This window comes from Cryptomeria japonica, chromosome 10, assembly GCF_030272615.1.
Source record: "Cryptomeria japonica chromosome 10, Sugi_1.0, whole genome shotgun sequence".
NCBI lineage: Eukaryota > Viridiplantae > Streptophyta > Pinopsida > Cupressales > Cupressaceae > Cryptomeria > Cryptomeria japonica.
In genome coordinates, this window is record NC_081414.1 from 23,436,834 (window position 1) to 23,462,989 (window position 26,156).

The window sequence follows — 26,156 nt, forward strand, 5'->3', positions numbered from 1 at the left end:
TGTACAACTTGTTGCTGCTACAACATATTTTGATTCTGCTGTTGATAGTGATGTACAACTTTGTTTCTTGCCCAACCATGAAATTAGTCTGCTACCAAGAAAAAATGCTCCGTCGGTGGTTCTTTTTCTGTCATCTACATCTCCTGCCCAATTAGCATCTGTGTATGGACATAAATCAAAATTTTCATCTGTAGGATACCATAAACCAAGTTTTGTAGTGCCTTGTAGGTACCAGAAAATCCTTTTCACTACTAATTCATGATTTTCTTTAGGATTACTCTGAAATCTTGAAACAATACATAATGCATTTATAATATTAGGTCTTGTTTGTGTCAAATACAGTAAACCTCCTATCATAGACTTGTATCTAGTCGGATTAATAGGTGTTGATTCATCCTTCAAAGATAATTTATCAGTTGTAGTCATAGGTGTGCTTACCAGTTTAGAGTTTTCCATGCCAAATTTATTTAGTAATTCATTCAAGTACTTAGATTGACATAGGAATATACCTTTATATGTCTGTGAAATCTACAATCTGAAAAATAATTTTATCTCTCCAATCATAGACATTTCAAATTCTAGTTGCATTTTGTTAGAAAAGTCTTTACACAACCCATCTTCTCCTCCAAAGATTATATCATCAACAAAAAATTCAATAACCAAGATGTCATCATTAGTCACTTTGTAGTATAGATTGCTGTCAGCATTACCTTTAGTGTATCCAAGCTTCAAAAGATATTTGTCCAATATAGCATACCAAGCTCTAGGAGCTTGCTTTAATCCATATAAAGCTTTCCTTAACCTGCAAACCATGTCTTTGTTATCTGTCAAAGAAAATCCATCTGGTTGTTCAATATAAACTTCTTCTTCAAGATCTCCATTCAGAAATGCACATTTAACATCCATTTGATATACTTTATAGTTCTTGTGTGCTGCAAAAGCCAATAAAAGTCTGACTACCTCAATTCTAGCTACTGGTGCAAAGGTTTCATTGTAATCAATTCCTTCTTTATGTGAATATCTCTTACACACTAATCTTGCTTTGTTTCAGATTACCTTTCCATCTTCATTAAGTTTATTTCTGAAAACCCATTTAGTTCCAATTACATTTTTTTTTCTTTAGGTTGGGGAACTAATGACCAAGTGTTATTCCTTTCAATTTGTTCCAATTCATCTTCCATAGCTTTAATCCAATATTTATCTTCACATGCCTCATTAATTGATGTAGGTTCAATTTGAGAAATAAGACATACCTCTTCATTTGCCAATCTTCCTCTACTCATAACTCCTTGAAATTTGTTTCCAATTATTTGACTTTCAAAGTGGTTCAATCTTACATACCGGGGTGATTTTACTTGATGCCGTTCTTCAGTAACTGTTAAATCTTCAGATGATGCTGGTGTAACTGGATCAACATTCTGTACCAATGTACTCATAGTAGGTTTATTTGTGATTATCTCTATTGCGGGTTCAGAGTCCATGTACTTTGAATTTCCTCTAAATTGTTCATCAATCTTCACATTTGCACTTTCAACAATTTTCTGCAATCTCTTGTTAAAACATCTATATGCCTTTCTCTTAGATGAATAACCAAGAAATATTCCTTCATCACTTCTAGGATCAAATTTGCCAATGTACTCATCTCTTCTAATATAGCATTTACTTCCAAATATTCTGAAATATTTAAGAGTAGGAGTATTTCCAAACCATAGTTCATGAGGGGTCTTACCGGTTTCATCTTTGATGTGAACTCGATTGAATGTATAAACTGTTGTATTGACCACTTCTCTCTAGTATATATGAGGTAGATTTGCTTCTGATATCTTATGTTTGGCTGCATCCAAGATAGTTCTATTTTTCCTTTCAACAACTCCATTTTGTTGTGGTATCCGGGGTGCTGATAATTGTCTTCTTATCCCATTTACTTCACAGAATGTATTAAATTCCCTATATGTGAACTCACCTCCTTGATCTGATCTCAAACATTTGATTTTCTTGTTGGTTTCATTCTCTACCATCACTTTGAATAGTTTGAATTTCCCAAATGCTTTAGATTTCTCTTTGAGAAAAGTAACCCAACACATTCTAGAATAGTCATCAATGATTAGCATAAAATACATATCTCCTTGTATACTTCTAGTTCTTGTTGGACCACATAAATGAGTATGAATTAAATCAAGAACATTGTTAGATTTCTCTGGAATACTCTTGAAAGTTACTCTAACTTTCTTTCCAAATTTACATTCCTTACATACCGGATTGTGAGGTTTAACAATCTTAGGTAAATCTCTTATTGCCTTAGTTGTACTGATTTTCACAATGCAATCAAAATTTACATGAGAAAGTCTCTTATGCCATAACCAACTTTCATCAATATGTGCAATCAAACATGCTTTCTCATTGTTGCTCAAATGAAAGATATTACCTCTAGTCTGATTACCGGTTACAATTTCCAAACCAGTTATGTTTAAGATTTTGCATTTACGATTCTTGAATTGTAACCGAAATCCTTTTTCAACTAATTGACCAACACTCAAAAGATTATGCTTCAAACCTTCTACATATTAAAGATTATTAGTATTGTGCTTACCATCAAAAGATATAGTTCCTTTTCCTTTGATCATACAAGCTTTATCATCTCCAAATCTCACTAGATGTCCATTGTAATCTTGAAAGGTTAAGAATTTACTCGTATCACTAGTCATGTGATGTGAACATCCTGAATCAATAATCCATTCATCCTTATCTTAAACTTCAGCTGCCAGGGCCTGCTCTACTGATTGAACAGTAGGTGTCGGTTGATCTTTTGTTATAGCAACAAAAGCTCATCCATTGTCTGTCGGTTCCTCATTAGAATCATCAGTAACTCCTTCATCAACATAATAACAAGATTTGTCTCTATTCTTCTTGAATTTGTATCTCTGATAATCAGGGTTAGGCTTGTATGTTCTTTTAGCTTCTTCTCTTAATCTTGCATGTCTATCACGACATCTAGAAGCCATATGACCAATCTTATTACAGTTAAAACATTTAAAGGGTGCTTTACCTTCATACTTACTTCCAACTGGACGTTTAGGTATTTTTCTTGTAAATAGTACTTCAAGCTCTTCCAGTTCTTCATTCTCCTTCCCGATTTCTTCAAGTTCTCTTGCATAAAAGGCTTTCCAATCAGATTTCTTAGATGATGATGATGATGATGCTGTAGATGATGATGATTCTTTGAAAGCTAGATCTGTCTTAATAGTAGCAACATGACTAAATTCCTCAAGTTCAAAAGTTGAAAGTTTTCCAACCAAGGTGTCTCTAGATACTGATGCATTAGGCATTGTTCTTAATTCATTTATAGAAATAACATTCATTTTATATGCCCGTGGAAAAGCTCTTAATGTTGGTATTTTGGTATGGTTTTGGCATTGATGTCAACACCTACTAACACTTATCAACTCTGGCAATTTGGAGAATCAGCAACATTCACCAGCAAGCAAATGACTCATGCACAGTCACTCGTATCTGGTACACCGATAGGATATAATGATCACCGACACTTGGAATGGCATGGAAAAGACTTGGTTATGTCGAAGACATCATTTGGACACTCTGTATTTAAGATTTGTCTATTGGCATATTCATATTAGCATATTTGTTGTTACCGACAAATCGGTCCAGGTTATACACTGACAGGATTATCTTTTCCAGATCAGCATGGCACGCTATGGAGATGATTTATTATTGTTGTAAATACATCAAGCTGAAATGTTGTATCAATTATTACACCGGATATTGTTTTAATTGTAAATTGATTTTATTGTAATATCCTTTAGAGCCAACCTACTAAAATTGGTCCTAGGTTATGATATAAATGTAAGATCTTATTTGTAAGATCGAATGTGGAATGCGAAGAAGAATTGTGTGAAGGTATATGCGAGAATAAGCAAAGATATACACATAAACTTCATTTGAAGGTGAAGCAAGGTTTTTGTGAAAGCATATTAGAACTACACTAGTACTGAATCCAGCATATGAAGATACTATTTTGAGCAGTACATCGTTATTGGATTTAACCATCCAATTGTAGTCAGTGTAACTCCTATTTTGCGTTTGAGCAATGAGCTCTAGGCACTTGGCTTTTCTGCATGTGTAGACCCCATTTGTATACACTTACTATCTGCAGTAGTATTATTTGATTGTGTGTAAGGTTTCCCACCATGGTTTTTCCCCTTATAGGGTTTCCACGTACAAATATTGGTGTTATGTGTTGTGGATGACTTTGTCTTTTGTTTCATGCATAAATCTTTACCGATATTGCAATTAACTGATAAAACTATCAACTGGTATAAAAGACTACTTTACCGATATTCAACATTAAGTTGGTTAAGTTGTTTTTGGTTTGAATTTATTTGACAACTAATTCACCCCTCACCCCCCCCTCTCAGTTGTCTCTGGGACCTAACAATTGGTATCAGAGCCTAGTCCTCTTTTGTATAAGTTTAACAACTTGATGAGATCCAATGTCTACTAACTATTTCAGGAAGGACAATCCTAAACTTGATGGAACCAACTATGGCATATGGAAGATCAAAATGGAGACACATCTGAATTGTATTGGAAATGACATTTGGGAAGTTACAAAGAATGGCTATACTACTCCTACTCCTAGTCAGCCTAATCCACCTACCTTGGGAAAAGATGAAGAAAATGATTGCAAAGCAAGAGAAGCACTTTTGAGTGCATTAACAGATCAAAAAATCATCGGATTATAAGATAGATCCACTACTAAAGCTATTTGGGATCATTTGGAAACATTGAATGAAGGAGATTCCATAGTCAAAATTGCAAAACTTGAAAGCTTTCGGGTCAGGTATGAAAATCTGAAAATGGAAGAAGATGAAAAGATTTCTGCTTTTATGGAAAGAGTTAATGAAATTGTTTTGGGTATTAAATATTATGGAGGAACCTTAAGTGAAGATGAAATTGTTTCAAAAGTTTTAAGAGGATTTCCACCGGCATATAGAATGAAGGTTACTGCTATAAATGAGTTAAGAACAATGCCTAATACATCAGTAACTAGGGATACATTGATTGGAAAACTCTCAGCTTTTGAAATTGAGGAATTTGGTCTTGTTGCTACTATAAAGACAGATTTAGCTTTTAAGGCATCGACATCATCTGCACCATCATTTGACAAATCAGATTGGAAAGCCTTTTATGCAAGAGAACTTGAGGAAAGCAGGAGAGAAAATGAAGAACTTGAAGAACTTGAAGCACTATTTACAAGGAAAATGCCTAAAGGTCTAGTTGGAAGTAAGTATGAAGGTAAAGCACCCTTTAAATGCTTTAACTGTAATAAGATCGGTCATATGGCTTCTAGATGCCCTGATAGACATGCTAGACTAAGAGAAGAAGCTAGAAGAACATACAAGCCTAACCCTGAATATCAGAGATACAAATTTAAGAAGAATAAAGACAAATCTTGTTATCTTGTTGATGAAGGAGTGACTGATGATTCTGATAAGGATGCAGCAGACAATGGATGGGTTTTTGTTGCTATAACAAAAGACCAACCAATACCTACCATTCAACCGGTAGAGCAGGCCCTGGCAGCTAAAGTTGAAGTAAAGGATGAATGGATCATTGATTCAGGATGCTCACATCATATGACTGGAGATAAAAGTAAATTCTTGAACTTTCAAGAATATAATGGAGGCTTCGTGAGATTTGGCGATAATAAAGCTTCTCTGATCAAAGGTAAAGGTACAATATCTCTTGATGGTAAGCATAATACTTACAATGTTTACTATGTTGAAGGTTTAAAGCATAATCTTTTAAGTGTTGGTCAATTAGTTGAAAAAGGATTTCAGTTACAATTCAAAAATGGAAAATGTAAAATCATGAATAGAACTGGTTTGGAAATTGCAACCGATAATCAAACTAGAGGTAATATCTTTCATTTGAATAACAGTGAAGAGTCATGCTTGATTGCACATATTGATGAAAGCTAGCTATGGCATAAGAGACTCTGTCATGTAAACTTTGATTGCATGGTAAAAATTAGTACTACTAAGGCAGTTAGGGATTTACCTAAAATTGTCAAACCTCACAATACAGTATGTAAGGAATGTCAATTTGGAAAACAAGTTAGAGCTACTTTTAAAAGTATTCCAGAAAAATCAAATAATGATTTTGACTTAATCCATACTGATTTATGTGGTCTAGCTAGAACTAAAAGTTTGCAAGGTGATAGATATTTCATGCTAATCATTGATTACTACTCTAGAATGTGGCGGGTTACTTTTTTCAAAGAAAAATTAGAAGCACTTGGAAAGTTCAAACTGTTCAAAGCAATGGTAGAAAATAAAACCGGTAAGAAAATTAAACGTCTGAGATCAGATCAAGGAGGAGAATTTACATCTAAGGAATTTAATACATTCTATGAAGTGAATGGAATCAGAAGACAACTATCAACACCTCGGACACCACAGCAGAATGGAGTTGTTGAAAGGAAAAATAGAACTATCTTGGATGCAGCAAGAAGTATGCTATCCGAAACAAATATACCACATGTGTATTGGAGAGAGGAAGAAAGTACAACCATCTATACATTCAACAAAGTTCACATCAAAGGTAAAACCGGTAAGACCCCTCATGAACTATGGTTTGGTATTACTCCTACTCTTAAATATTTTAGAATATTTGGAAGTAAATGCTATATTAGAAGATATGAGTATATTGGGAAATTTGATCCTAGAAGTGATGAAGGAATATTTCTTGGTTATTCATGTAAGAGTAAGACATATAGATGTTTTAACAAAAGATTGCAGAAAATTGTTGAGAGTACAAATGTGAAGATTGATGAACAATTCATAGGAACATCAAGGTATATAGATTCTGAAATGGCAACAAAAATTCTAACAAATGAACCTACACTGAACCCAGCGGTACAAAATGAAGATCAAGTTACATCGGTATCATATGAAAATTCCATAGTAACTGAGGAACAATAGAAAACGAAGACACCCCGATATGTAAGACTGAATCTCTCTGAAAATAAGATATTTGGAAACAAGTATAAAGGAGTTATGACAAGAGGAAGATTGGCAAATGAAGAGGTATGTCTTATTTCTCAAATTGAACCATCATCAGTTAATGAGGCATGTGAAGATAAACACTGGATTAAAGCTATGGAAGAAGAATTAGAACAAATTCAGAAGAATAACACTTGGACATTAGTTCCCCGGCCTAAAGATAAAAATGTAATTGGAACCAAATGGGTATTCAGAAACAAACTTAATGAAGATGGTAAGGTTATCAAAAATAAAGCAAGACTAGTGTGTAAGGGATAATCTCAGAAAGAAGGAATTGATTACAATGAGACCTTTGCATCGGTAGCCAGAATTGAGGCAGTCAGATTATTTTTGGCTTTTGCAGCACACAAGAACTGCAAAGTATATCAAATGGATATTAAATGTGCATTTCTGAATGGAGATCTTGAAGAAGAAGCTTACATTGAACAACCTGATGGATTTTCTTTGACAGATAACAAAGATATGGTTTGCAGGTTATGGAAATCTTTGTATGGATTGAAAAAAGCTCCAAGAGCTTGGTATGCAAGATTGGATAAATATCTTTTGAAGATTGGTTTTTCTAAAGGTAATCCTAACAACAACTTATATTATAAAGTGACTAATGATGACATCTTGGTTATAGAATTTTTTGTTGATGATATAATCTTTGGAGGAGAACATGGACTATGTAAAGAATTGTCTATTGAAATGCAACAAGAATTTGAAATGTCTATGATTGGAGAAATAAAATTCTTTTTAGGATTGTAGATTTCATAGACTGACAAAGGTATATTCTTGAGTCAATCCAAGTACTTAAAGGAGTTACTAAAGAAATTTGGGATGGGATGGAGAACTCTAAATCGGTAAGCACACCTATGACTACAAATGACAAACTATCACTAAGGGATGAATCTACACCTTTTAATCCAACTAGGTACAAATCTATGATAGGAGGTTTACTATATTTGACACAGACCAAACCTGATATCATGAATGCAGTATGTATTGTTTCAAGATTTCAGAGTAATCCTAGAGAAAATCATGAATCAGCAGTAAAAAGGATTTTTCGGTACTTACAAGGCACTACAAATCTTGGATTATGGTATCCTAGAGATGAAAACTTTGAATTATGTGCATACACAGATGCAAATTGGGTAGGAAATGTGGATGATAGAAAAAGCACCTCTAGAGGAGCATTTTTTCTTGGAAGCAGACTAGTTTCTTGGTTGAGTAAGAAACAAAGTTGTACATCCTTATCAATAGTAGAATCAGAATATGTTGGAGCAACGACTAATTGTACACAGGTACTATGGCTTAAACAAAAGTTGAAAGAAATAAAGGTAAAATGCAAGGAACCTGTTACTATCTATTGTGACAACACTGCAGCAATTGATATGTCTAAGAATCCGGTACTACATTCTAAAACCAAACATGTTTCTATCAAACTGAATTTTCTAAGGGAGAATGTTGAAGCAAAAGAAATTAAATTGGTTTATGTGAATACTAAAGAGAAGATTGCATATATTTTCACTAAACGTCAGCCTAAGGACACTTTTGAATATCTTAGAGATCAGCTTGGGGTCATTCCCCCATCAGTAGATACTTAGAGAGTTGATGTTTGTCATCAACCGACATAATTAACAAAGAAATATTTTTACTCTGGCTTTGATGAGGAAGCTGTTGGCATTTTTGATGTTTATGTTGTGATTGTCATTGATGGACACACACTTGCATTGAGATCTCCTTTATATGTATAAGTTAGAGCACAACCGGTATTTGTTCCAACCGGTATATTGTATTATATTATTTAGACTATTGGTGTTTTGCAGAATGTGTTTCCCGGTCTGAAGCGACATGTTGACCCCAAGCGGTTCATGGATCCCAAGCGGTACGAGGGATTAAAGCGGCATAACACATTTTTTTCCAGTCTTCATTTTTGACAAACTGGCAACTAGTATATTGTATGAACCGGTATACTCTGTGATGAGTTACCAACTGACATTTTGTGATGAGTTACCATCCACCAATTATTTGATGGTGCCGACACTTTAACAGTGCTTTTTGTGTCGTGTTACCAAGTATGTCCAGGTTCATTGAACCTAGGAAATTGTAATGTAATCCTATTGGACCGACATGAAACCAGATTCCTTTATAAGGACATCATGTCTAGGGTTTTAGGTTGTTGATGTGGTTGTAGAAAAAGTTTATGTTGTTGCTAGGGTTTAAGGTGGTTGAGGAGTTGGAGAGAATATGAATGTGTAGAAGACTGAAGTAATGCTGGAATGCATTAGGAACGAGCTATCAAGGATCTAACCGAGCAGTTTGTGCTATTAGCTAGATCAAACACTTGTTGATTACTCACATCTTTGACAAGTCTGTAGCCCTTGATCGGGTAGGCCCCAAAAGCCTTTTGTAAATCCTCTAACAAGGTGGTTCACATCCATGGACCTAAAATCCTCTAGCAAGGTAGTCTTTAATTAGACTTATCTCGTAACAGAGATTGAGATTCCTAACAGGATCTATTCTGGTAAAGAACATTGTAAGACCTTAACCGGTCTGGTTCCTATTCTATAGATAGTTACTTGTGACTTCCATCTCACCATGGTTTTTCCCATTTGGGTTTCCACGCCAAAATCTCTTGTGTTATGGTATTTTTGCTTCTGTGGGTGAATGCATTATTAGCTATTTGGTTTGCATGTGTGTTAACCGGTTTGTCTTCTAAACTGTTTTACCAGTTTACTATTAGTCTTGCAAAGTGTTTAAGTGCAAAGATTTTTGGCATACTAATCCACCCCCCCCTTCTTAGTATTCATCAATTGGTATCAGAGCCTACCTTTCTATAAGTTTAACCACTTGGAAAGAGATATGGGGGAATACTCTATAAGGGAACTTACTCATCGGCTCACTCAGTCTGAGCAAACCTATGATGATCTTATGGTCAAATACAAGGCATCTCAAGCAAAAAGGAGAGAACATGCTGAAAAGCTGATGGAGCTATCTGAAAATAGTTCTTCAGATGAAGCAGACATGGAAGCCCTAATTGTAGAAGTAAATAAGTTGAATGAATCAAACTCCAACCTGAGAAAGGAGTTGGAAGGAATGACTATCCGGATGTGTCAAGAGCTTGAGAACTAAAGGAAAGTTGAAGATCTGGTGAAAGAAAGAGATCAAGAGATCTCCAAGCTGAAACAAGAGATCAGTGCCCTAACTGCTCAACTCCATGCAAGAAAAGTGGAAAAGGAAGACATGCAAGGAGAACTGAACATTGCCATCTCTAAGAATGAAAACTTGTTGGAAACAAATGCTGCTATTTCCAAAGAACTCTCTGAGTTAAAGGAAATACTTGCTAAGTTCAACAAGAGTACTGTCAAGCTAGAGAAAAAGCTTGAATCTACCAAACTGGTAAAGAATACCAATAGACTTGGTTATTCCGGTCATGAGGAAGGTGAGACCTCTGGTACAAATACTGGAACATCAAAGAAACAACTGACATCAAAGGATAAAGGTAAGAAAAAGTTTAAACCTGTTTGCTTCAACTGTCTTAAAGAAGGACATACTGCAAATGTGTGTAGGAGTAAGGCTTACAACAATTTTCCTTATTTCCTAAATGATAAGCCTAGATCCTATAGATTCAATGGTAACTATTATGTATGCAACAAGTATGGGCATAGAGCATCTGAATGTAAGTCAGTTATGAACAATATTGGTAGATATCCTCAAAGGACCCAAGGAGCTGGTCCTGAACCTTTTGTGAACCGAAATCACAACCTGTTTAATGCCTTCAATCATCAGCAAAGAATCGGTGGCTATCAAGTGACAACTAGATGGAGAGCAAACTGTATGGTCTATCATGGTCATGGTCACACTACTACAACATGCAGAAGGAAGAATGGAAATATGAACAATGGACCTTGGAGAGAACTTGGATTGGTCTGCTATCACTGCAACAAACTGGGTCACATTGCCAGATTGTGTAGATCAAGAAAGAACATATCTGATGATATACCGGTCACTCTAGAAGGAAACATTGATGTTGACACTGTTCAAACGGTCATGAACAAAACCTGGAAGAAGAAACTAGCGGTGTTACAAGAGGAACTGGTTTCTGCAGCTAGTGTGGAAATCATGGAACCAGCAAACTAAGCTTCAGAAAAGCTTAGGGGGAGCAAATGGCGAAATGTTTCGAACCCCCGGTTTACACCGATAAAAGACCTTAACCGACATGTGATACCTGTTAGTTGGCGAAAGACCGAAAATGATGAAAGGCAAATTAGGGTTTACGCCCTAATGGAGGAGCATTAATTACGGTAGGTGAGGAATATGCTTAAAAGGTTTTTTCAAATCATTTCTCACTATCAGTTTTCGAGCGAAGAAAAGTTTTTCAAAGAGCAGAGCGATGATAAGGTGATTTGTGTTGAGATTTTGAGAAATTGAGAAACCGCGAAGGAGATTCAAATTCAAATTGGAAGCGGCCAAGTGAAGAACGCAAAGCGGTGATTCTGCAACCGACGGAGTGTGAAGTGAAGGAGAATCTGAAAGCCCTAAATTCACATGTTTCAAAAGGTATTTCTCAAGTTTTTAAGTTTCTATCATGGCTTCTGCATCTTATACCAGTTCTAGTACATCTGTCGAGTCTGCAAGTTTTATTCAGCACAAGTCTAAGTATAATGCCCTATCTCAAGTACCGGCTGGTGTTATAGTAGAAGAGGGTATCTTAGATTATATTGATTGTAAACTCGAAGACCTATGGTCTCTTGCTATCCACTTCCAGCTAGGTTTGTTCTGTGGATAGGATAAAAAGATCAAACCGGAGTATAGTATCTTGGAGAAGAAGAAGCTCCACAATGCTGCTTATTTCCTGGAGGATTTCAAAGATGATCACATTAGGATCATTCCAAGCAGACTTCATGGTGACAAGATGTACCTTGAAAGAATGCATGATATAACACCACAAGCAATCCATGTTGTCACCGGTTTCTGCAATACAGGGGATGTGCAAGCTCTAAGGATGGTAAGCAAAATTGAAATATCCAAGCTCACCGTTCAGTGAGTGATTCACGAGGTATGACCGTCAATTCTATCAAGGATGATTTGGTGAAGTATGCATGTATGGTGATTGGATACCCGACATTCTTAGCCAGTATAATTAACTCTGTATCTGCTACAACAGTAAATGCCGCTTACTGGAAGATCATGAAGGATGCATCATTTGACCTATGCACCAGTATGCAAAGACAACTCCTATTGAATCTGAAGTCGATCAAATATGATAATGCACTAAGGTTCAAGTTTGGACAACTATTGGTTGGGTTGTTCTTTTACTTTCAAGGATACTTCCTAGGAGTGGGAGACATTCAGTGGTCGGTGGACCAACCGGTTACCAAGCAAATAAAGGAAAGTTTGCAAGCAGTGGGAATCAGTTACCCTGAAGTTCTGAACAAGTATTTTGATGAGTTCAGATGGAAAATGAGCCAAAGAATGAGAATATCAGGTGACATCGTCAAGAAATATGAATACAAAATCTGTTTCACCATCAAGGTGGATCAATGCATAATAAAGGTTGTTGAGCCTAGAGTGGAAGAAGTGGAGCCAATGGGCTATGAAGTGATGTATGATATGTTGGAAGGGTATACCTCTACCCTTATTTCCTCACTGCTTGATCCTAAGGCAAAGAGAACCGACACCTACCTAGAGAGGATAACACTGGTTGAGGAACCACCAGCAAAGAAAGGAAAAGCGCCTTCAGTGAAGAAGGAAAAAGAAGTGCCATCCGCATCTGCACCGGTTACAACAACAAGTCCAAAAGTGACCAAACGGTCACCACCCAAGAAGAAACCGGAAGCAGCACCGACTAAAGTCTTCGAGAGGAAAAGGAAGACAAAAAGCAATACACCAAACTCAGAGGAAACTGTGTCTGAGGAGCAGCCCAAGAAGGTGAGATAGACAAGAAATAAGATAAAGAATGAACAGACATCATCTGCACTGGTAAATATAGATATCTCTTCCTATAAACCTTTGACACATTGTCAAAGAACAATAAAGAATATTAGGAGAAAATTGCTACATGATTTAATTGAGTATTTTGATGACTTTAATGATGATGAAAAGGAAGCAGCTGAAAAGGAAATAATTCAGTATTTATGTGTTAATGACCGATCGCCTTCAGAAATTAGATCTGAAACATCGGATTCTTTGTATAAGTCCTTAGACAATAAATGGCGCATTGCCATAGAGCAGGAACAAGAAATGAGAAAAAGTTTTTGCTAAACATTTTCCTGATGTATCAAATTTGGAACTGTTTGATGTAATGAATAAATACAAAGGTCTTTTCTTCATGAGAAGAAGAAGACTCCTATTACTGGAAGGGAAGGGTAAGGAAGTCCTCAAGGATACACACACTCGTGCTCTAGAAGCTCTGAAGATGCATCAAGTGGCTGAAACCAACCGACAAGCTGAGAAAGAACCGGTTATATTCAAACCGGATGAAGTACTTGATGATGAAGGAAATCCGGTTGATGAACCGGTCGACACTATTGATGTTGATGCCTTGGACGTAGAAGATGTTACTCAGGAAACACCATTTGAGGCAACAGGATAGGAGCAATAGGCTAAACAAGTTGATAAGCAATCCGAGGACAGACAGGAAGCAGCAAAGGAATAGGCCGAGCAGAGGAAAAAGGATGAAGAAGAGAAGAGGGAAAAGGGTGAAGAAGAGAAGAAGAAGGATGAAGAAGAGAAGAAGAAACAGGATGAAGAAGAGAAGAAGAAGAAAGATGAAGAGGAGAAGAAGAAGAAGGATGAAGAAGAGAAAAAGAAGCAAGAAGATGAAAAGAAAAAGAAAGAAGAGGAAGATAAGGAACAGGAGAAGAAGAAGGAAGCAAAGAGGAAGAAGGAAGAGGAAGATAAGGAACAGGAGAAGAAGAAGGAAGCAGAAAAGAAAAAGGTTGAGGAAGACAAAGTAGAGGAGAAGAGGAGAGAAGCAGAGAAGAAAAAAGCAGAAGAGGATAAGGAGAGAGAAGCGGCAAAGAGAACTCAGATGGAGACTCCGAAGGCAACCGGTAGTCAAGCCAAACCGGCTGACCTCACTAGTCCTATCGACCTCTAGTCTACAAGTGAAATGGAGCTGATGCAGAGCATCAAAGTTGCCCAAGAATGGCTCGAAAACATACGAAGGAAGAAGGAGCAGGATGTAATTCAAGCGGTTGCGGACACTCTTACTGGTTTGATACCTGGTACTAACCTTCCCAACACTGAATCATCACTGCCCAAACTAAATCTCCTATGCACAATAGTGGATGATCAAGTGCACAGCCTAAAAGAGGCAGCATAGGCAAATGTCAAGAAGGAGCATCAAAAAGCTCTTAATATAGCTCTGGTGAAGAAGTTGAATGAGCTCCGTTCTGAACTGAAAAAAGAACAAAAGGATATAAGGGATGCTCTAGATGAGGGGAATCTGCTACTCAGCAAGATCTGCCAACCCCATCTGTTCTATGATGATGTGCTAGCTCAGAAGAAAAAGCTTCAAATAGACTTGCAGTCCTATATGAGCACATTCAAGCCACCTTATGATTCCTTTACAACTTATGGGCAAACCGTTCACCGGTTTCACATCCAGTCAGCAAAAATGGAGCAAGAGATCAGCACCCAGTCTAGAGATTTGCAGGAGCTACAATTGGTTCTACTCCCACGATTGCAAATTCTTCAGAAGTGCTATCTAAACCTGGATGTCTTAACAGTTACACAGGAGATGAGCACAATCGATGCCATGGAAGAACAGGTCTCCCAGATGCAGACAAAGAAAGAAGTAGCCACCTCCCTACTTGAGTCCTAGTCTTTATCGATGAAACAATTCTTGCAGGACTTTAAATATGTTTTTGAAAAGTATTATTCCTTATTGTCATAAACTTTTATTATTTTAATATCAAATGAAAACAGGGTTGTTCAGCTGTACTTTGTCATTGTTGGCAAAGGGGGAGAAGAATTCTATTTGGGAGAAGTATCTGGTAATCAAAATTTTGATATATGCTTTGAATATCTCAATGTTTATTCTCTATATGCAAAAGTGTTATACATTGTATTGTTAAAGGGATAGTGTATATGCTTAGGGGGAGCAATTTTGCTAATGGCATGATTTTGTTGTAAAACACTTAGGTGTCAAAATTTTATTTTCCTAAGTGTTGCCATGAATGCCAAAGGGGGAGATTGTTCAGATTTTTGATGTTAATGTTGTGATTGTCATTGATGGACACACACTTGCATTGAGATCTCCTTTATATGTATGAGTTAGAGCACAACCGATATTTGTTCCAACCGGTATGTTGTATTATAGTCTTTAGACTATTGGTGTTTTGTAGAATGTGCTTCCCGATCTGAAAAGGCATGTTGACCCCAAGCGGTTCGTGGATCCCAAGCGGTACAAGGGATTAAAGAAGCATAACACATTTTTTTCCAGTCTTCATTTTTGACAAACCGACAACCGGTATATTGTATGAACTGGTAATACTCTGTGATGAGTTACCAACCAACATTTTGTGATGAGCTACCATCCATCAATTTTTTGACGGTGCCGACACTTTAACGGTGTTTTTTGTGTCGTGTTACCAAGTATGTCTAGGTTCATTGAACCTAGGAAATTTTAATGTAATCCTATTGGACCGACATGAAACCAGATTCCTTTATAAGGACAATCATGTCTAGGGTTTTAGGTTGTTGATGTGGTTGTAGCAAAAGTTTGTGTTGTTGCTAGGGTTTAAGGTGGTTGAGGAGTTGGAGAGAATATGAATGTGTAGAAGACTGAAGTAATGCTGGAATGCATTAGGAACGAGCTATCAAGGATCTAACCGAGCAGCCTGTGCTATTAGCTAGATCAAACACTTGTTGATTACTCACATCTTTGACAAGTCTGTAGCCCTTAACTGGGTAGGCCCCAAAAGCCTTTTGTAAATCCTCTAACAAGGTGGTTCACATCTGTGGATCTAAAATCCTCTAGCAAGGTAGTCTTTAATCAGACTTATCTCCTAACAGAGATTGAGATTCCTAACAGAATCTGTTCTGGTAAAGAACATTATAAGACCTTAACTGGTTTGGTTCCTATTCTGCAGATAGTTACTTGTGAGTTCCATCTCACTGTGGTTTTTCCCATTTGGGTTTCCATGTCAATATCTCTTCTGTTATGGTGTTTTTGCTTCTGTGGGTGAATGAATTATTAGCTATTTGGTTTGCATGTGTGTTAACCGGTTTGTCTGCTAAACCGTTTTACCGGTTTACTATTAGTCTTGCAAAGTGTTTAAGTGCAGAGATTTTTGGCATACTAATTCACCCCTCCCCCCCTCTTAGTATTCATCAAAAGCTACTTCTCAGGGGGAGTAGTTGGTATACTGAATTGGTTGGTATTTTGTATCTAAAAAATGTTTTTACTTTGGCAATTGATGTCAAAGGGGGAGAGATTGGTATGGAAAAATACAAGGAAACACATGTCACTCTCAGGGGGAGAGATTGTTACTTTGGGAAAGATTATTTATATCTAAATTTTTGATTTCTGGTTATGATCTCTTTTGGGAGATTGTTGGCTTTTGGTATTTGGCATTTCTGTTTTGGCACTTTGATGGTTTTTCCATCTTGTGTTGCCATCAATGCCAAAGGAGGAGATTGTTGGTATTTTGGTATGGTTTTGTCATTGATGTCAACACCTACTAACACTTATCAACTCTGGCACTTTGGAGAATCAACAACATTCACCAGCAAGCAAATGACTCATGCACAGTCACCGGTATCTGGTACATCGACAAGATATAATGATCATCGGCACTTGGAATGGCATGGAAAACACTTGGTTATGTTGAAGACATCGTTTGGATACTCTGTCTTTAATATTTGTCTATTGGCATATTTGTATTAGCATATTTACTATTATAGGAAAATAGGTCCAGGTTATACACTGACAGGATTATCTTTTCCAGATCAACATGGCACTCTATGGAGATGATTTATTATTCTTGTAAATGCATCAAGCCAACATGTTGTATCGGTTATTACATCGGATATTGTTTTAATTGTAAATTGATTTTATTGTAATATCCTTTAGAGCCGACCTACTAAAATTGGTCCTAGGTTATGATATAAATGTAAGATCTTATTTGTAAGATTGAATGTGGAATGCGAAGAAGAATTGTGTGAAGGTATATGCGAGAATAAGGAGAGCTATACACGCAGACATCATTTGAAGGTGAAGCAAGGTTTTTGTGAAAGCATATCAAAACTACACCGGTACTGAATCGAGCATATGAAGATGCTATTTTGAGCAGTACATCCTTATTGGATTTAACCATCCAATTGTAGTCAGTGTGACTCCTATTTTCTGTTTGTGCAGTGAGCTCTAGGCACTTGGCCTTTCTGCATGTGCAGACTCCATTTGTATACACTTACTATCTGTAGTAGTATTATCTGATTGTGGGTAAGGTTTCCCACCGTGGTTTTTCCCCTTATAGGGTTTCCACGTACAAATATTGGTGTTATTTGTTGTGGATGACTTTGTCTTTTGTTTCATGCATTAATCTTTACCGGTTTTGCAATTAACTGATAAAACTGTCAACCGGTATAAAAGACTGCTTTACCGGTATTCAACATTAAGTTGGTTAAGTTGTTTTTGGTTTGAATTTATTTGACAACTGATTAACCCCCCCCCCCCCCCTCTCAGTTGTCTCCGGGACCCAACACTTAAAAATTTAAAAGAAATTTCATTTACTCTTTCCATAAAAACAAAAATTCTTTCATCTTCTTCCATTTTCAGATTTTCATACCTGACCCAAAAGCATTCAAGTTTTGCAATTTTGACTGTGGAATCTCCTTCATTCAATGTTTCCAATTTGTCCCAAATAGCTTTAGTAGTAGATCTATCTGATAATCCCATGACTTGCTGATCAAATAATGCGCTCAAAAGTGCTTCTCTTGCTTTGCAATCATTTTCCTCATCTTTATCCAAGTTAGGTGGATTAGGTTGACCTTTAGTAGGAGCTGTATAACCATCATTTGTAACATCCCATATGTCCTATCCAATGCAATTCAAATGTGTCTCCATCTTGATCTTCCATATGCCATAGTTAGTTCCATCAAGTTTCAAACTGTCCTTCCTAAAATATTTAGAAGACATTGGATCTCCTCAAGCTATTAAACTTCTACAAAAAGAAGACTAAGCTTTGATACCAATTGTTAGGTCCCAGAGACAACTGAGAGGGGGTGGGGGTGAATCAGTTGTCTAATAAATTCAACGAAAATTAACTTAACCAAAACTTAATGCTTAATGCCGGCAAACCAAACTTTATGCCAGTAGATAGTTTTATCAGTTAATTGTAGTGCTGGTAAAGATTAAAGCACGATACAGAAAGACAATAACATCCACAACACATAACACAAATATTTGTACGTGGAAACCCTATAAGGGGAAAAACCATAGTGGGAAGCCTTACCCACAATCAAATGATACTACTGCAAATAATATGTGTGTAGAATATGGAGTCTGCACATGCCGAAAGGCCAACTGCCTCGAGCTCACTGCTCAATCATGAAATGGGATTCACACTAACTACAATTGGATGATTAAATCCAATGATAATGTACTGCATAAAATAGCATCTTTATATGCTGGATTCAGTATCGATTAAGTTCTGATATGCCTTCACAAAAACCTTCCTTCAACCTTCAAATGATTTTTGCTATAGCTCTGCTTATTTTCTCATATACCCTATTACAATCCTTTTTCCAATCGCATGTCAATCTCACAAATGAGATTTTACATTTATACCATAACCTAAGACCAATTGAATAGGTCGGCTCACTAAGAATATTACAATAAAATCAATTACAAATAAATCATTATGCGATGCATCCTGTCAGCTCAATGCATTTACAATAATAATAAATCATCTCCATAACGTGGCGTGCTGATCTGGAATAGATATGGTTGCTGGTGCATAACCTGGACCTATTTGCCAGTAACAACAAATATGCAAACCCGAATAGACCAATAACCAAATCGCCAAAACCAAGTGATTGAATAATGTCTTCGACATAACCAAGTAGTCTCCAAGTCATTCCAAGTGGCGGTGAACAATATAACCTGCCGGTGAACCAAATACCGGTGACTGTGCATAAGTCTCTGACTTGCCGGTGAACAAAACCAAAGATCTCCAAATGCTGATAAGGTTGACAAGTGTTGACAAGTGTTGACATCAATGACAAAACCATATCAACATATCCAAAATACCAACAATGTGTACATATTCTTAATTGATTAATTATACATCTTTGAGAGTTATTCCAATGTCTCTATATTCTCTTTCTTGCATTACATATTTTCATTTTCTTAATTTGCAAAAAGAAGAAATCATTAACCTTTTATGTTATACAAGTTGTGGAAATGGATGGACCCTCTTTTTCCTCCTTCCTTGTTTTAGCCAAGTGCTTTATTAAATACTCATGCATATTGATGAGGATGAATGTGTTTAAAAGTTAACAACTAAATTACTTTCCTTGATTTAAGTTTAGGAGAGTAATAAAATATTAGAGGAATATTATGCGAGAATTGATAGGAACTAAATTAGGAAGAGATGGTTTTCATGTTGTTTGCATGCACTCACTAATCTGATTTATATATTTTTAAATGGATTCTCTATCACCTCACTAATCCAATGTATAAAGCTTTACATTATATTTTATAAGGATTTTCTTTAGTGCCATTAAATATCCTAAGTGAATTTCTTAGCTATCAAATCTAAATTTAATGATAATTGAGCCTTGTTTTATCATTTACTATAATTGGTTGATAAAGAGAAAGGGTAAATGTAGGAAGTTGAGTCCACATGGAGTGGAAGATTTGGACTATGAAATGGGATTCCGAGCTGAAAAATATGAAATGGGATCTCAACTAAAACTAATGGGATCATGTTTAGTTTTTTGTGATCTCATGCTATAAAAGTATTAATTTTTTTGAAAAATGGGATCCATGTCATTTTCATTTGTAGAGAGACTTGGGATCCCGATTTGGAGTGCATGTTAGCCGCTCAATAACCCCTCCAGGTAGGATTTTTTTTTTTTTTTTTTCCTATTTTGATATTTATGTATTTTTTATTTTAAATAAAAAAATATAGTTTTGCTTGGATTTTTATTAAAAAAATGATTTTAGGTTTTAGTATTTAAGTAATTTATATTTTTATGTTTATGTATGTCTTAATATTTATGTGGTTTATATTTTTGTGTAAAATAAATTGTTTTGCATTATCACACAAGAACAGAACAAAAACCAAAACCAAAATGACAATGAAAATGAAAACCAAAACAAAAATGAAAATGAAAACTAAATCCAAAACCAAAACCAAAACCAAAATCAAAATATATAGCTTACTAATATATCTTGACTCGTTAAGCCTTCCTTTTATGACCTATACCTTAATAATTTAATCCAATCTCATACAATGATGTCCTATTCTAAGACCCCTTGACATGTTCTCGATCACGACCCAGACTTAAGATTTCATACTTGACATGTATTTAACAATTAGATCACCAATTAGAACCTCTTAAGCTTCCATACTTGATATATATACTCAAGAATAGTTCGATCACATGACCCCTTAAGCTCTTTCATACTCAACATGTACTTGACCAATGTGTACTTGAAATTTTTTATTGGGACCCCTAGATGAACAATTTAATCCAATAGGTCATACTCGACATCCTATGAACTAGGATCCTTAAGAGATTATCAATCAAATGACCCCTTAAGATTTCATTTATCTAACCATGTTGAACTCCTTTTAATCATTCCTAAATTAGCCCCTTAACACACATGAACTACATATGAACCCCTTAAGCCTTGCTATATATGACCTATAGCTTAATAATTTAATCCAACCTCATACTTGATTGACATCCTATTCTAGGAACCCTTGAAATTTTTGAAAGATTTCATACTTGACTTGTAATTAACAAATAGACATATAATTTCAATCATGACCCCTTAAGCTCTTTCAATGTATACTTGACATTTAGGATTAGGAACTCTAGCTAAACTAGGACCCCTTAAGATGTATTCTCAAGATCACACAACCCCTTAAGCTTTCATTTATCTAAGGGTAAAAGCACAAAATTGTGTCACATTTCAAGCCAACTTATCAGCACAAGTGAATTTAAGTAATTCTAACTAAAAATTATTTTTAGTCAAACATATGGTCTATAGAGTTGCATTATAGCTATCTTATACATGGGCCACAACTTTTCCAATTGGAATTGTCTACTCAATGTATATTTTATACCATTTTGGGTCTAGTTACCAATTTTTTTTGTAAAAAAAAGACCAAAAAAACTTGATGTTCAACAACTCCTACTCTTATAAATAATGTTTTTTTTTTGAAATATAAAAATACCCTTTTATAGGTCTATAACTTAATTTTCCAAAATATATATCTTTTAATATTTTAATTAGTTTTTATATTTTATATTTTATTTTTATTGAAAGTAGGTCATCAACACTAAAATATAAGATTGATTATCTTATAAAGGAAAAATTTTAAAATTTATTTAAAATTTTGAAAAAAAAAAATACATTAGAGAAAAGAGTCTATGTCAAGATGATATAATTCTTTTCTAATTTGGATAAATAATCAAGAAAAAAGGTGACACCAAGTGGAAAGAGTTGTATTTCAATACATGCAACTTTTTAAATTTATTGAAAAATATATTTTTGTACTAAATTTTCAAGTTATCAATATACACAAAAAAAAATTGAAGATAAAAAGGTAGAATTTACTATATAAAGTGTGATGCCTCATGTAACTTCAATTTCAACATTTTATGAACAACTAAATTATAGTGTTTACTTTATAAGAAAGTATATTCAAATAATTTTAAATTTAAAAAAAAAATTACAAACATAAAATATGAAGAAAAAAAATATACATTTTATTAGTTTACATCATTTCAAAAATCAAAACATATATTTCACTTTCTATTGATTCAATTTAAAAATTTGAATCAGCATTGGTCATTTCCTTTATGAAAGTGTGACACAATTTTGTGCTTTTATCCCTAATCATATTTAAATCCCCTTAAACCATCTTAAAGGACCCACTTAAGACACATGAACTAGATCTTGACCCCTTAACAATCCTTATTCTAGGACCCTTTTACATTCTCGATCACGACCTAGGCGTAAAATTTCATACTTGAGATGTAGGTTTAATGTCTAGACATATATAAGTCCTATCATGACCCCTTAAACTCTTTCATACTTAAGATAATTTCAATTTATACTTGACACTCAAGATTATGACCTCTAGCTGAACTAGGACCCCTTAAGATAAATCATTTATATCTAATCGCATTGAACTCCCCCTAAGCCATCCTATCATGCTTGACAATTAGATCACCAATTAGTGTTGTAAATATGAGTTTTGGTTGTCACTAATGTCAAACTTGTTGTTCCTAAATAGATACTTAGCATTTCTCTAGGTCCAAAGATGGCTATAAAATGAGCAATTAATGTATGTTAGTGCAAATGTCATGTGGTTGTATAGAGTGTGTATATGGATGCTTGTGGCAACATATTAAAGTGCGTTTTGATATTTGTGTAGCTCTGTTGGCATTCCTGCTTGTATGCTAGTATAATGTTTCAATCATGTCTGTCTGTTCTGGTGAAGAGTCTGTCATACAGTTTGATTAGACCTACGTAGTAAGTATGTATCATATGGTTATGCAATTTCAGAACAATGTTTGCAGATGTAAATTCTCATTATATCTCATTTTTTAGAAAGATGGGTGATGTACATTTGAAGATAATTAAGTCTGAAGTTTGGTTGATACAATTGTCGGGCAATGCCATGGAGGAATAGGTTTCTCTTTTCCCACAATTCCAATACTTTAATTTGCTCTTTTTCGAGGTGTTTGATCATCCTTTATACTTCTCCCTCTTTTAATCCCCTTTAGGTCAATTTTCTTTGGACCTTCCTCGTGCATGAAAGGCATCTTGGCAACCAACATTCATAGACTTTCTTCTCACCTCTTTTGAAAGAAGTATGACAATCAATTTGTCCATCCTTGGCTCTATACTATAACTGCTAATAGCAACAATCAAATTTTTCCAGGATTTGGGCAAAGAGCAAAGAAATAAGATACATTTATCTTCATCTTCTAATTTTATATTTATCAATACAATCTGACTTATAATTGTATTAAAATAATTCAAATGATCTCTAATAGACTCATCGTCTTTCATTTTCAAAGAATATAATCTTCTTTTGAGATATAGCTTATTGGACAAACTTTTATATTGATAAATGTCACCAATCCTCTTCCACAACTTGTATGTGATGTCTTCTGGAAAGACATTCAAGAGGAAGGAATCAATAAGACACAACCAAATGGTTTCTTGTGCCTTCTTATCCAATTTCTTCAAAGCATCATAATCCAAAGTAGAGTCGTATGGTTTCTTTTCATGTGAAACTGGCAACCAATGATCTCTTTCCTCCAAAAGGTTTTTATCTTTAGTTTCCACATCTCATAGCCAGTGCCATTGAATTTTTAAATATTTGTGTGAAAATTAGAAGCCATTGCTTTCAATCCTCTTCTAAAATTTTCAAAATTGCACAATAAAAGCTCCCACTACAACAAAAAACCTTCAACACTTAAAAAGAAAGGCATCCCCTTCTTAGCAAAACTGTTAACTCTAATACCAAATATTGAGAATCATGGAAAAGAAAGCTTGCAATATTAACTTTCCTATGTGATTAAAAATATGAAACTAAATCTGAAATGAACATGTGATTGAACCATTCAACTTAAATATAAAAACAACCATACTAGAAAAGAGACACCAAATTTATGTGGAGGAACCCTTTTAGGAAAAAACTCCACCAAAGAATGAGGGCAAGTATATTATAATTATTCAAAAGAGAGAACACCATAATAATACACATCTCTACTCTTCTCCAAATGATCCTTAAACTACATGGAAATAATGACCAACTAATGTTTAAACAACTATGCCTTGGCTCCCTTTTATAGCCAAATGGGAGAGGAAAAATCACAATAATTTTCCCAAAACAAGGGGTTAAACCACTTGCAAAAACCCATGCCTTGGATAATGAATAGCCAATATACATAATAAAATATTAAATAACTCTTCAAGTGACTCTTCTTGGGTGCCAATCCCAAAGCCAAGTTTAGTCTTTATACATTTTGAGTGCTTTGAAGCTTGCAATGATTATTTAAAACCTTAAATGGACACCTTTTCTCTTCCCAAAGTTGATCTCCTTATGCATGACCCTTCATGTCTCATTGTGGACATGGGAAAGAGTGTATTTTATCCATTTATATTTATATTTATCACCACTTCATGTTCACCATCCCAGGGAACACTTTCCAAAGAACATGGAGACATATAAATGGCTGAGGATTGCAAGGTTTATGTTACCTTATCCTAATATCATTTTTCATTCATCATTATCTCTTTAGCTTATCCCCATGTTAATCTTTGGGGGGGGGGGGGGGGTGGTGTTGGAGTAATTAGGACATTTATCTAATTATTTAATAATTAGGTCCTTTATTACTTTTTCACTAAAGCTAAACTTAGGTTCTTTTTATTATCTAGAGTTTTCTTTTCTAGTGTTAGTTCTAGATTTAGTTGAGATTAAATTAGCTCCTACTTTGCATTGCTTTAGTTCTCCTAGTTTTAGCATTAGGGTTTCATACCTAAGGTTTTATTTATCCTTTTACAAGGAGCCATTCATTCATTGTAATTGTATCTCCAATATTGTTTTATGCAATAATACAAAATCCTTTGGTTGTTATAAATCATACAATCTTTTCTTGGTCTCCTTTGTTTGATAAGGGCAAATGGATCTTGGCTCTTGTGTTTGATCATCGATTTCTAAAATATACATCTAACTATTTGTTTACATCAAACTTTAGAGGTCTAATCTTCTTAAAATCCTTATCTAGTTCTGGGGCTGACAATTCCTCCACAGGGAACTCGTCTTCTTAAGAGATGTCTTCTACAAGAGGATCTTATAGTTTGGTTACCCCATTATTCTCTATGTTGTCTTTCCTTTCTCTAATATCTTGAATTTTTTACTCTAAGGAATTTATCTTATCTTGTTGTCAAATTAGCAATTCAATTATTTCCTCAATTTCAACATTGACCCCTCTGTGAGGTTGTTCCTCATTCTCAAAATTTGTCCTCCCCTATGCTTTTTGATCTTGTTTATTCTCACCTTGCCTTTGTGTGTCTCTAGTACCTCATTTCTTAGGCTCCCTTTGATATTTGCCTTCATCTAGTGTTAGCATGTGCATCTTGTTGGTTCCCCAGATTGCACACAGTGGAGTTTTTACACTGCTGCAGGGGCAGGAACCAAGTCGGGCCCTTGAATCATGCCTGGAGAGGCCAACTCCAGACTGTTTTAGAGATACTCAGGGACTTGGACCAACATATGACAAGGATTATGCTAACCCTTCTTCACTTTGGGCTCTGCAAAACTCAGGAGGATGGTCCCTTAATGCTCCTGCAATCACCACACTTGTAGACGATATTAAAATAAAGCAAGAGTTCTCACTCCTAAAAGGGGCTCAACAAAGAGGGAGAATGCTATAGAGTTGCTAGCTCGTAGTGATCCTCAACCTACTTTGGAGCATGAGACAACTTTTGACAAGTAGTGACATATACATAAATAAAAAGATATTATGATATTATTGATTTACAACAAGCTGTCGATGAGCTATGAGTAAAGAACTATTACTGGAAATGACTAAAGCCACGACCAGTGTCTTATCCATTGGGCAACTGAGTCATAAAACATAAGATGAAATATAACATAACAAAACATTAATCTAATAGTTGTAGATCTTAAGATAACATTACCTTACAATGCATCCCATCTATCTATCCCAACCCAAAATACTTATCATGTATAAGCCCCATCAGTCTGCAGATTCTATCCTAGCAATTTAACCAACCCCTTAGATTAGAGCATAAGATATAGAACGCATACATCACAACAATGTAATGAACGATAGAAACCCTTGATCTTACTTATTCAAAACATATCA